Source organism: Oncorhynchus keta, unplaced genomic scaffold (assembly GCF_023373465.1).
Source record: "Oncorhynchus keta strain PuntledgeMale-10-30-2019 unplaced genomic scaffold, Oket_V2 Un_contig_2021_pilon_pilon, whole genome shotgun sequence".
NCBI classification, from domain to species: domain Eukaryota; kingdom Metazoa; phylum Chordata; class Actinopteri; order Salmoniformes; family Salmonidae; genus Oncorhynchus; species Oncorhynchus keta.
In genome coordinates, this window is record NW_026281880.1 from 37,729 (window position 1) to 51,371 (window position 13,643).

Consider the following 13,643-nt stretch of genomic DNA (forward strand, 5'->3'; position numbering starts at 1 on the left):
CCCTCTACATACCAGCTGGAGCTCCTCCTGTAAGTTACCTCTACACATTACCATCTACAGACCAGCTGAGCTACCCTCCTGTAAGTTACCTACATTACACATTACCCTCCCCTGTATTGACCTACCTTGCCCTCCATACATTACCCTCCCCTCTGTCCTGGCCTTCATTCCCCTCCATACATTACCCTCCCTCTGTACTGACCTTCATTCCCCTCCATACATTACCCTCCCTCTGTACTTACCTACCTTACCCTCCATACATTACCCTCCCTCTGTCCTGACCTTCATTACCCTCCATACATTGCCCTCCCTCTGTCCTGACCTACATTACCCTTCATGCATTACCCTCCCTCTGTCCTGACCTTCATTACCCTCCCTCTGTACTGACCTACATTACCCTCCCTCTGTACTGACCTACATTCCCCTCCATACATTACCCTCCCTCTGTCCTGACCTACCTTACCCTCCATACATTACCCTCCCTCTGTCCTGACCTACATTACCCTCCATACATTACCCTCCCTCTGTCCTGATCTACATTACCCTCCCTCTGTCCTGACCTACATTACCCTCCATACATTACCCTCCCTCTGTACTGACCTACATTACCCTCCCCATATGTGCCTCAGGAGAACGGTTTCCCTGCGCTGCTGACCAGCGATGACCAGCTGTTTATATTTGAGACGGCGGGGGTGTTGATCGTCCACGGAGAGAGTCCCGCGGACAGGAAGCAGGCTCTGATGAGATCCCTGCTGACCCCGTTGACCGACGCCTTCCGTCTGCTGCTGGCCAAACTGGCCTCGGAGAGGGAGGAGGAGAGGCAGGCTGCGCTGGCTGACTGTCTGAGTCATGCTGTTGGCTTCGCTAGGTAAATATCCAACCACTAACCCTGATGTACCAACACTAACCCTGATATCCAACCACTAACCCTGATATCCAACCACTGACCCTGTACAAATGTCCAACCACTGACCCTGATATCCAACCACTGATATCCAACCACTAACCCTGATGTACAAACACTGACCCTGATATCCAACCACTGACCCTGATGTACAAACACTGACCCTGATATCCAAACCACTGACCTGATGTCCAACCACTACTGATAACAAACTGATATCCAACCACTGACCCTGATATCCAACCCACTGATATCCAACCCTGATGTCCAACAAACACTGATATCCAACCACTGACCCTGATATCCAACCACTGACCCTGATATCCAACCACTAACCCTGATATACAACCACTAACCCTGATATCCAACCACTAACCCTGATATCCAACCACTAACCCTGATGTCCAACCACTAACCCTGATGTACAACCACTAACCCTGATATCCAACACACTGATATCCAACCACTAACCCTGATATCAACCACTCCAACCCTGATATCCAACCACTGACCCTGATATCCAACCACTAACCCTGATATCCAACCACTGACCCTGATATCCAACCACTAACCCTGATATCCAACCACTGACCCTGATATCCAACCACTGACCCTGATATCCAACCACTGACCCTGATATCCAACCACTAACCCTGATATCCAACCACTGACCCTGATATCCAACCACTAACCCTGATATCCAACCACTAACCCTGATATCCAACCACTGACCCTGATATACAAACACTAACCCTGATATCCAACCACACCCTACAAACACCTGATATCCAACCACTAACCCTGATATCCAACCACTGACCCTGATATCCAACCCACTAACCCTGATATCCAACCACTAACCCTGATGTCCAACCACTGACCCTGATATCCAACCACTAACCCTGATGTCCAACCACTAACCCTGATATCCAACCACTAACCCTCAACCACATTAACCCTGATCCAACCCACTGATAACCCTGATATCCAACCACTAACCCTGATATCCAACCACTAACCCTGATATCCAACCACTGACCCTGATATCCAACCACTAACCCTGATATCCAACCACTAACCCTGATATCCAACCACTAACCCTGATATCCAACCACTAACCCTGATATCCAACCACTGAACCTGATATCCAACCACTAACCCTGATATCCAACCACTAACCCTGATATCCAACCACTGACCCTGATATCCAACCACTGACCCTGATACCCTCTATCCAACACAACTAACCTGATATCACCTGACCCTGATATCCAACCACTACTGATACCCCCTGATATCCAACCACTGACCCTGATATCCAACCACTGACCCTGATATCCAACCACTAACCCTGATATCCAACCACTGACCCTGATATCCAACCACTGACCCTGATATCCAACCACTGACCCTGATATCCAACCACTGACCCTGATATCCAACCACTAACCCTGATATCCAACCACTGACCCTGATGTACAAACACTGAACCCTGATATCCAACCACTGACCCTGATGTACAACCACTAACCTGATATCCAACCACTGACCCTGATGTAACCACTAACCCTGATATCCAACCACTAACCCTGATATACAAACACTGACCCTGATATCCAACCACTGACCTGATATCCAACCACTAACCTGATATACAAACACTAACCCTGATATACAAACACTGACCCTGATATCCAACCACTAACCCTGATATGACCCTGATATCCAACCACTGACCCTGATATCCAACCACTGACCCTGATATCCAACCACTGACCCTGATATCCAACCACTGACCCTGATATCCAACCACTGACCCTGATATCCAACCACTACCCTGATATCCAACCACTAACCTGAGTAACACTGATATCCAACCACTGACCCTGATATCCAACCACTGACCCTAGATATCCAACACTAACCCTGTGATATCCAAACACTAACCCTGATGTAACATCCAACCACTGAACCTGATGTAAAACAGTAACACTAATCCAAACACTAACCCTAGTATCACTAATACCCCTGTATCCAACCACTGCCCCAGTAACACTAAGCCCCAGTAACACTAAGCCCTAGTAACACTAAGCCCCAGTAACACTAAGCCCCTAACACTAAGCCCTAGTAACACTAAGCCCCTAGTAACACTAAGCCCCAGTAACACTAAGCCCCAGTAACACTAAGCCCCAGTAACACTAAGCCCCAGTAACACTAAGCCCCAGTAACACTAAGCCCCAGTAACACTAAGCCCTAGTAACACAGTAACACTAAGCCCCCCAGTAACACTAAGCCCCAGTAACACTAAGCCCTAGTAACACTAAGCCCTAGTAACACCCCAGTAACACTAAGCCCCAGTAACACTAAGCCCCAGTAACACTAAGCCCCAGTAACACTAAGCCCCAGTAACACTAAGCCCTAGTAACACTAAGCCCCAGTAACACTAAGCCCCAGTAAAACTAAGCCCCAGTAACACTAAGTCTGCCCTAGTAACACTAAGCCCCAGTCACGTAGAGTAGTCTTCAGAGATAATGTCTGGTCAGTGTAGTCTTCAGAGATAATGTCACGTACAGTAGTTTTCAGAGATAATGTCTGGTCATGTACAGTAGTCTTCAGAGATAATCCAGTCTGGTCATGTAGTTTTCAGAGATAATGTCTGGTCATGTACAGTAGTCTTCAGAGATAATGTCTGGTCATGTACAGTAGTCTTCAGAGATAATGTCTGGTCATGTACAGTAGTCTTCAGAGATAATGTCTGGTCATGTACAGTAGTCTTCAGAGATAATGTCTGGTCATGTACAGTAGTCTTCAGAGATAATGTCTGGTCATGTACAGTAGTCTTCAGAGATAATGTCTGGTCATGTACAGTAGTCTTCAGAGATAATGTCTGGTCATGTACAGTAGTCTTCAGAGATAATGTCTGGTCATGTACAGTAGTCTTCAGAGATAATGTCTGGTCATGTACAGTAGTCTTCAGAGATAATGTCTGGTCATGTACAGTAGTCTTCAGAGATAATGGTCATGTACAGTGTCTTCAGAGATAATGTCTGGTCAGTACAGTTGTTCAGAGATAAATGTACAGTAGTCTTCAGAGATAATGTCTGGTCATGTACAGTAGTCTTCAGAGATAATGTCATGGCAGTAGTTTTCAGGAGATAATGTCAGTGTAGTCTTCAGAGATAATGTCTGTAGTTTTCATGTCACAGTAGTCTTCAGAGATAATGTCATGTAACAGTAGTTTTCAGAGATAATGTCTGGTCATGCAGTAGTCTTCAGAGATAATGTCTGGTCATGTAGTGTAGTCTTCAGAGATAATGTCATGCAGTAGTCTTCAGAGATAATGTAGTTTTCAGAGATAATGTCATGTGCAGTAGTCTTCAGAGATAATGTCTGCAGTAGTCTTCAGAGATAATGTCATGTACAGTAGTTTTCAGAGATAATGTCATGTCGTGTATCTTATTCAAGTCATGTGAATAAATGGTTAATAAGTGATGAGCAGTAATGGACTTTTATTTCACTCTGTTCCAGCATTCAACCCACATAATGCATAAAACATTCACTATTTATAGAACTGAACCCGAACCTCAAAAAGCACTAATCGCTCAGCACTCTTCTCTCTGGGTTTACAGGTTCTGTTCCTGCTAATTACAACATTTTCCTCTCTTCCTCTCTCTCCCCTCCCTCCTCTCTCTCTCCTCTCCCTCCTCTCTCTCTCCCCTCCCTCCTCTCTCCCTCTCTCCCCTCCCCCTCTCTCTCTCTCTCCCCTCCCTCCTCTCTCTCTCCCCTCCCCCCTCCCTCTCTCTCTCCCCTCCCTCCTCTCTCTCTCTCTCCCCTCCCTCCTCTCTCTCTCTCCCTCCCTCCTCTCTCTCTCCCCTCCCTCTCTCTCTCTCTCCTCCTCTCTCTCTCTCTCTCTCTCCCCTCCCCTCCTCTCTCTCTCTCCTCTCCCTCCTCTCTCTCTCTCCTCTCCCTCCCTCTCTCTCTCTCTTCCCCTCTCGCTCCCCATCTCCCTCCTCTCTCTCTCTCTCTCTCTCTCTCCTCCTCCCTCTCCCTCCTCTCTCTCTCTCTCCCTCCTCTCTCTCTCTCTCCCTCCCTCCTCTCTCTCTCTCCCCTCCCTCTCTCTCTCTCTCCCTCCCTCTCTCTCTCTCTCCCTCCCTCCCTCTCTCTCTCTCCCCTCCCCTCTCTCTCTCTCCCTCCTCCCCTCCCCTCCCTCCTCTCTCTCTCCCTCTCCTCTCCTCTCTCCCTCTCTCCTCTCCCTCCCTCCCTCTCTCTCTCTTCCCTCTCGCTCCCCATCTCTCTCTCTCCCTCCCCTCCCTCTTCTCTCTCTCTCCTCCTCTCTCCCCTCCTCTCTCTCTCTCCCCTCCCTCCCCTCTCTCTCCCCCCCTCCCTCTCCTCCCTCCCTCCTCCTCTCTCTCTCCCCTCCCTCTCTCTCTCTCTCCCCTCCCTCTTCTCTCTCTCCCCTCCCTCTTCTCTCTCTCTCCTCCCTCCTCTCTCTCTCTCCTCCTCTCTCTCCTCCCTCCTCTCTCTCCTCCCTCCCTCTCTCTCCCTCCCTCCTCTCTCTCTCTCCCTCCCTCCTCTCTCTCTCCCCTCCTCCTCTCTCTCTCTCCTCCCTCTTCTCTCTCTCCCCTCCCTCCTCTCTCCCCACCCTCTTCTCTCTCTCCCCTCCCTCTTCTCTCGCTCCCCTCCCTCCTCCTTCTCTCTCCCTCCCTCCTCTCTCCCTCCCCTCCTCCCTCCCTCTCTCCTCCCCCTCTTCTCTCTCTCCTCCCCTCTTCTCTCTCTCCCCTCCCTCTTCTCTCTCTCCTCCCTCTTCTCTCTCTCCCCTCCCTCCTCTCTCTCCTCCCTCTCTCTCTCCCTCTCCCTCCCTCTCTCTCTCCCTCCCTCTTCTCTCTCTCCCCTCCCTCTTCTCTCTCTCTCCCCTCCCTCTTCTCTCTCTCCCCTCCCTCCTCTCTCTCTCTCCCCTCCCCCTCCCTCTCCTCTCTCCCTCCCTCCCTCTCTCTCTCCCCTCCCTCTCTCTCCTCCTCCTCTCCTCCCTCTCTCTCCCTCCCCTCCTCCTCTCTCTCCCCTCCCTCCTCTCTCTCTCTCTCTCCCTTCCTCTTTTCTCTCCCCCTCTCTCTCTCCCCTCCCTCCTCTCTCTCTATCTCTCCCCTCCCTCCTCTCTCTCCCCTCCCTCCTCTCTCTCTCTATCTCTCCCCTCCCTCTTTTCTCTCCCCCTAGTCGTACCAGTAAGGCGTTCAGCAACAAGCAGACAGTGAAGCAGTGTGGATGTACTGAAGTCTACAGAGACTGTCTGCAGACCTTCCTGCCTGCACTGAGCTGTCCTGTCCAGAGGGGTCTCTGCGTAGCGCTGTCCGCTCCTTCCTGCACCGCATGATCATCTGTCTCGAAGAAGAGGTCCTGCCCTTCGTCCCTGCGGCATCGGAGCACATGCTGAAGGACTGCGAGGCCAAGGACCTGCAGGAGTTTATACCCCTCATCAGTCAGATCACCGCTAAGTTCAAGGTAACCAGGGACCTGCTACACAGTTAGAGGACATTTTACATTTTACATCTCTCCTCTCCAGGACCAGGTGTCTCTGTCTCTCCTCTCCAGGACCAGGTGTCTCTGTCTCTCTCCTCTCCAGGACCAGGTGTCTCTGTCTCTCTCCTCTCCAGGACCAGGTGTCTCTGTCTCTCTCCTCTCTGTCTCTCTCCTCTCCAGGACCAGGTGTCTCTGTCTCTCTCCTCTCCAGGACCAGGTGTCTCTGTCTCTCTCCTCTCCAGGACCAGGTGTCTCTCTCCTCTCCAGGACCAGGTGTCTCTGTCTCTCTCCTCTCCAGGACCAGGTATTCATGCCTCTGGTCGTCTCTGTCTCTCTCCTCTCCAGGACCAGGTGTCTCTGTCTCTCTCCAGGACCAGGTGTTCATGCCTCTGGTCCTCTCTCTCCTCTCCAGGACCAGGTGTCTCTGTCTCTCTCTCCTCTCCAGGACCAGGTGTCTCTGTCTCTCTCCTCTCCAGGACCAGGTGTCTCTGTCTCTCTCCTCTCCAGGACCAGGTGTCTCTGTCTCTCTCCTCTCCAGGACCAGGTGTCTCTGTCTCTCTCCTCTCCAGGACCAGGTGTCTCTGTCTCTCTCCTCTCCAGGACCAGGTGTCTCTGTCTCTCTCCTCTCCAGGACCAGGTGTCTCTGTCTCTCTCCTCTCCAGGACCAGGTGTCTCTGTCTCTCTCCTCTCCAGGACCAGGTGTTTATGCCTCTGGTCCTCTCTGTCAGGACCTCCTCTTTGTCTCTCTCCTCTCCAGGACCAGGTGTCTGTCTCTCTCCTCTCCAGGACCAGGTGTTTATGCCTCTGGTCCTCTCTGTCTCTCTCCTCTTTGTCTCTCTCCTCTCCAGGACCAGGTGTCTCTGTCTCTCTCCTCTCCAGGACCAGGTGTTCATGCCTCTGGTCCTCTCTCTCCTCTCCAGGACCAGGTGTCTCCGTTCCTACAGCAGGTGTTCATGCCTCTGGTCCTGGCCATCTTTGAGGTGTTGTGTCGACCTGCTGAGGACAACGACCAGGCAGCAGCTCTGGAGAAACACATGCTACGTAGAAGCTACTTCACCTTCATACAGACGATAACCTCCAGTGGGATGAACGAAGTCCTGGCCAACCAGGGTGAGCTGCCGCTCAGTGTGTACTGTGGTTCTCCAGGGTTCTGCGTGTGTGTTCTGTTACCCAGGTGTTGAGAACATTAAGTGTGTGTGGTTCCTCAGCTATGAATATTTGTTGCGTGGTTCTCCAGGGTTTTAAGTGTGTGTGGTTCCTCAGCTATAAATATTTGTTGCGCGGTTCTCCAGGGTTCTAAGTGTGTGGTTCCTCCCCAGGTGTTGAGAACGTAGAGCGGGTTCTGTTCACCATCATCCAGGGAGCTGTCGACTTCCCCGACCCCATCGCCCAGAAGACCTGCTTCATCATCTTGTCCAAGCTGGTGGAACTCTGGGGTGAGAACCACCGTCCCTCCGTATCCAAGCACCCTCCCTCCGTATCCAAGCACCCTCCCTCCGTATCCAAGCACCCTCCCTCCGTATCCAAGCACCCTCCCTCCGTATCCAACCACCCTCCCTCCCTCCGTATCCAACCACCCTCCCTCCCTCCGTATCCAACCACCCTCCCTCCCTCCCTCCGTATCCAACCACCCTCCCTCCCTCCCTCCGTATCCAACCACCCTCCCTCCCTCCGTATCCAACCACCCTCCCTCCGTCCCTCCGTATCCAACCACCCTCCCTCCGTATCCAACCACCCTCCCTCCCTCCCCTCCGTATCCAACCACCCTCCCCAACCACCCCCTCTGTATCCAACCACCCTCCCTCCCTCCGTATCCAACCACCCCTCCCTCCCTCTGTATCCAACCACCCTCCCTCCGTATCCAACCACCCTCCCTCTGTATCCAACCACCCTCCCTCCCTCCGTATCCAACCACCCTCCCTCCCTCCGTATCCAACCACCCTCCCTCCCTCCGTATCCAACCACCCACCGTCCCTCTGTATCCAACCACCCTCCCTCCCTCTGTATCCAACCACCCTCCCTCCCTCTGTATCCAACCACCCTCCCTCCCTCTGTATCAACCACCCACCTCCCCTCTGTATCCAACCCTCCCTCCCTCCGTATCCAACCACCTCCCTCCCCTCTGTATCCAACCACCCTCCCTCCCTCCCTCCGTATCCAACCTCCCCCCCTCCCCTCCCCTCCCTCCGTATCCAACCACCCTCCCTCCCACCCTCCCTCCGTATCCAACCACCTCCCTCCCCCCCTCCGTATCCAACCACCCTCCCTCCCACCCTCCCTCCGTATCCAACCACCCTCCCTCCCGGTTTGCACTAATGAATACACACGAAACGTTTTGAACCGGGACTGATTTTTGCTGTTTTGTCCTTCAGGAGGTAAAGACGGTATGGCTGGTTTCCCAGACTTCATCTATAAACACATCGTCCCAGCATGCTTCCTGGCTCCTCTCAAACCATCCTTTGATCTCACAGACGCTCAGACCGTCCTGGTGAGTACCTTTCTGTGGAACCAGATTTATCACATCCCGTTTGGACTCATCTCACAAACCTTGTTTTGTTGTTCTTTCTCCAGACGTTGTCAGAGTGTGCTCTGACGTTGAAAACCATTCATCTCAGAAGGGTAAGCTCCAGTTCGGTTTTCCTAATTTTCCACTCGTCTGGTTGAGAACCTTGATCTGTCTTGAACTTTGACCTTTTTTACATGAATGAATGAATGCACGGCTGACGTGGTGTTTTGTCGTCGTGTTTTGTACTTCCTGTTCGGCAGGGTCCGGAGTTATCATTATCCAGTACCTTCAACAGGAGTACCTCCCTTCTCTACAGGTGTCACCTGACATCGCACAGGTACCACTGTCACATAACCACACAAATCACAGCTGAAACGTAACCTGTTCCCTAGTTCTGTAACACTCTTCCTCCTCTTCCTGTCACAGGAAGTGTGTCAAGTGCTTCAGCAGCCAGACGCCAAGGTCCTCAAAAACTACATGAAGGTACGTAGTCAGCTGGTTGTTGCCTTTGAAACATCTCCACTCTGTCGCCTGTGTCTTGGTACTAGCAGTAACATCTGACAAGAGTCTCTGTCTGCCTCTCATCTCTCTCTCTCATCTCTCTCTCATCTCTGTCTCTGTCACTGTCTCTCTCTCTGCCTCTCTCTCTCATCTCTTCTCTGTCTGTCTCTGTCTGTCTCTGTCTCTCTCTGTCTCTCTCATGAAGGTCTCTGTCTCTGGTCTGTCTCTCTCTCTGTCTCTCTCTCTGTCTCTGTCTCTCTGTCTCATCATCTCTCTCATCTCTCTCTCTCTGTCTGTCTCTGTCTGTCTCTCTCTCTGTCTCTCTCTCTGTCTCTCTCTCTGTCTCTCGCTGTCTCTGTCTCTCTCGTCTCTCCACAGGCTTTCTTTCAGCGAGCCAAACTGTAAATACGAACCGAGCTGGAAGGATTGAGAGAGGACACTGGAAACTAAGAGAAGACTGGTAGTGAGATAGTACCACTCACTACGGACAGCCGGACAGAGAGAGAGACGGACGGAGAGCTTAGCATAGGAGCGGCCTTAGCACTTCTGAAGGTAACTGCATAACCCCGCCCATCCTGTCCACGTGGGAGGGAACGGAGCCAAGACACAAGGACACGAGTGGTCAAGGAGGCTGACCACACCCCCCTCCACTGATCCAGGCCCAATCCAGGACCTGCTCTCCATCTGGGGTGGCACCCTGGTCAAGTGAAGATGTGATTGGTTGGATTCTCTGCAAGACAGGAAGTAAACTAGAGTATTAGAGGAAGGCTTATGGACCGAGGCTTCCATAGTAGAATACCAAGTATCCTTTAACAGGCCTGAAGTCTGTCTGTTGGTAAAGATCCAACAATGACCTGAACACAATCTAACGATTAGAATTTATTCGTTTATAAAAAATGTTTTTTTTTTTTTTTTTTTCGTTTTCAAGATGTCTTTCATTTGAGTGGTTGAACGTGGAGGTTTTGTGTCTCTTTGCCCTGTGAATGAATTGATGGACTAAATAAAAGGCTTGACAGATTTTTCTAGATTTTTCTGTTGTGGAAGAAATGGGATGGTTGGGGTAGGATGTGTTTTAGTTTGACGTGACAGACAGGACAGACCTCTCTAACGGTGGATGACAGACCTCTCTAATGGTGGATGACAGACCTCTCTAATGGTGGATGACAGACAGGACAGACCTCTCTAACAGTGGATGACAGACTCTCTAATGGTGGATGACAGACCTCTCTAACGGTGGATGACAGACAGGACAGACCTCTCTAACGGTGGATGACAGACCTCTCTAACGGTGGATGACAGACCTCTCTAACGGTGGATGACAGACAGGACAGACCTCTCTAACAGTGGATGACAGACCTCTCTAACGGTGGATGACAGACAGGACAGACCTCTCTAACGGTGGATGACAGACCTCTCTAACGGTGGATGACAGACAGGACATACCTCTCTAACGGTGGATGACAGACCTCTCTAACGGTGGATGACAGACCTCTCTAACGGTGGATGACAGACAGGACAGACCTCTCTAACGGTGGATGACAGACCTCTCTAACGGTGGATGACAGACCTCTCTAACGGTGGATGACAGACAGGACAGACCTCTCTAACAGTGGATGACAGACCTCTAACGGTGGATGACAGACCTCTCTAACGGTGGATGACAGACAGATGACAGACCTCTAACGGTGGATGACAGACAGGACAGACCTCTAACGGTGGATGACAGACAGGACAGACCTCTCTAACGGTGGATGACAGACCTCTCTAACGGTGGATGACAGACCTCTCTAACGGTGGATGGCAGACCTCTCTAACGGTGGATGACAGACGGGACAGACCTCTCTAACGGTGGATGACAGAACTCTGTAACGGTGGATGACAGACCTCTCTAACGGTGGATGACAGACCTCTCTAACGGTGGATGACAGACCTCTCTAACGGTGGATGACATACCTCTCTAACGGTGGATGACATACCTCTCTAACGGTGGATGACAGACCTCTAACGGTGGATGACAGACCTCTAACGGTGGATGACATACAGGACAGACCTCTAACGTTGGATGACAGACCTCTAACGTTGGATGACAGACCTCTAACGGTGGATGACATACAGGACAGACCTCTAACGTTGGATGACAGACCTCTAACGTTGGATGACAGACCTCTCTAATGGTGGATGACAGACAGGACAGACCTCTCTAACAGTGGATGACAGACCTCTCTAACGGTGGATGACAGACAGGACAGACCTCTCTAACGGTGGATGACAGACCTCTCTAACGGTGGATGACAGACCTCTCTAACGGTGGATGACAGACAGGACAGACCTCTCTAACGGTGGATGACAGACCTCTCTAACGGTGGATGACAGACAGGACAGACCTCTCTAACAGTGGATGACAGACCTCTCTAACGGTGGATGACAGACAGGACAGACCTCTCTAACGGTGGATGACAGACCTCTCTAACGGTGGATGACAGACAGGACAGACCTCTCTAACGGTGGATGACAGACCTCTCTAACGGTGGATGACAGACCTCTCTAACGGTGGATGACAGACAGGACAGACCTCTCTAACGGTGGATGACAGACCTCTCTAACGGTGGATGACAGACCTCTCTAACGGTGGATGGCAGACCTCTCTAATGGTGGATGACAGACAGGACAGACCTCTCTAACAGTGGATGACAGACCTCTCTAATGGTGGATGACAGACCTCTCTAACGGTGGATGACAGACCTCTAACGGTGGATGACAGACAGGACAGACCTCTCTAACGGTGGATGACAGACCTCTCTAACGGTGGATGACAGACCTCTCTAACGGTGGATGACAGACTCTCTAATGGTGGATGACAGACAGGACAGACCTCTCTAACAGTGGATGACAGACCTCTCTAATGGTGGATGACAGACAGGACAGACCTCTCTAACAGTGGATGACAGACCTCTCTAATGGTGGATGACAGACCTCTCTAACGGTGGATGACAGACCTCTCTAACGGTGGATGACAGACCTCTCTAACGGTGGATGACAGACAGGACAGACCTCTCTAATGGTGGATGACAGACCTCTCTAACGGTGGATGACAGACCTCTCTAACGGTGGATGACAGACCTCTCTAACGGTGGATGACAGACAGGACAGACCTCTAACGGTGGATGACAGACCTCTAACGGTGGATGACAGACCTCTAACGGTGGATGACATACTCTAACGGTGGATGACATACCTCTAACGGTGGATGACATACCTCTGTAACGGTGGATGACAGACCTCTCTAACGGTGGATGACAGACCTCTCTAACGGTGGATGACAGACCTCTCTAACGGTGGATGACAGACCTCTCTAACGGTGGATGACAGACCTCTCTAACGGTGGATGACATACCTCTAACGGTGGATGACAGACCTCTAACGGTGGATGACAGACCTCTAACGGTGGATGACATACAGGACAGACCTCTAACGTTGGATGACAGACCTCTAACGGTGGATGACAGACCTCTAACGGTGGATGACAGACCTCTCTAACGGTGGATGACAGACGGGACAGACCTCTCTAACGGTGGATGACAGACCTCTCTAACAGTGGATGACAGACCTCTCTAACGGTGGATGACAGACCTCTAACGGTGGATGACAGACAGGACAGACCTCTCTAACGGTGGATGACAGACCTCTAACGGTGGATGACAGACCTCTAACGGTGGATGACAGACCTCTAACGGTGGATGACAGACCTCTAACGGTGGATGACAGACCTCTAACGGTGGATGACAGACCTCTAACGGTGGATGACAGACCTCTAACGGTGGATGACAGACCTCTAACGGTGGATGACAGACCTCTCTAATGGTGGATGACAGACAGGACAGACCTCTAATGGTGGATGACAGACAGGACAGACAGACCTCTAACGGTGGATGACAGACCTCTAACGGTGGATGACAGACCTCTAACGGTGGATGACAGACCTCTAATGGTGGATGACAGACAGGACAGACCTCTAACGGTGGATGACAGACCTCTAAAGGTGGATGACAGACAGGACAGACCTCTAACGGTGGATGACAGACCTCTAACGGTGGATGACAGACAGGACAGACCTCTCTAATGGTGGATGACAGACCTCTCTAACGGTGGATGACAGACCTCTAACGGTGGATGACAGACCTCTCTAACGGTGGATGACAGACCTCTCTAACGGTGGAT

The 13,643-nt window shown here is 51.3% G+C and overlaps 2 long non-coding RNA genes and 1 pseudogene across 2 annotated transcripts; 2 read left to right on the forward strand and 1 right to left on the reverse strand.

The window, feature by feature from the left end:
• The window catches only part of LOC127920661 (exportin-T-like), a 31,193-nt pseudogene extending 20,751 nt beyond the window's left edge, over positions 1–10,442 (forward strand).
• Positions 6,491–7,338, forward strand: LOC127920663 (uncharacterized). The gene is made up of 4 exons (XR_008106865.1): positions 6,491–6,558; positions 6,605–6,666; positions 6,870–7,117; positions 7,273–7,338. It is a non-coding gene; the product is annotated as an uncharacterized LOC127920663 (long non-coding RNA).
• Positions 10,443–10,633: 191 nt separating the features above from the next.
• On the reverse strand, positions 10,634–12,119 carry LOC127920667 (uncharacterized). The gene is made up of 3 exons (XR_008106871.1): positions 12,099–12,119; positions 11,755–11,832; positions 10,634–10,726 (listed from the first exon to the last, which is right to left on the reverse strand). It is a non-coding gene; the product is annotated as an uncharacterized LOC127920667 (long non-coding RNA).
• Positions 12,120–13,643: the final 1,524 nt, after the last annotated feature.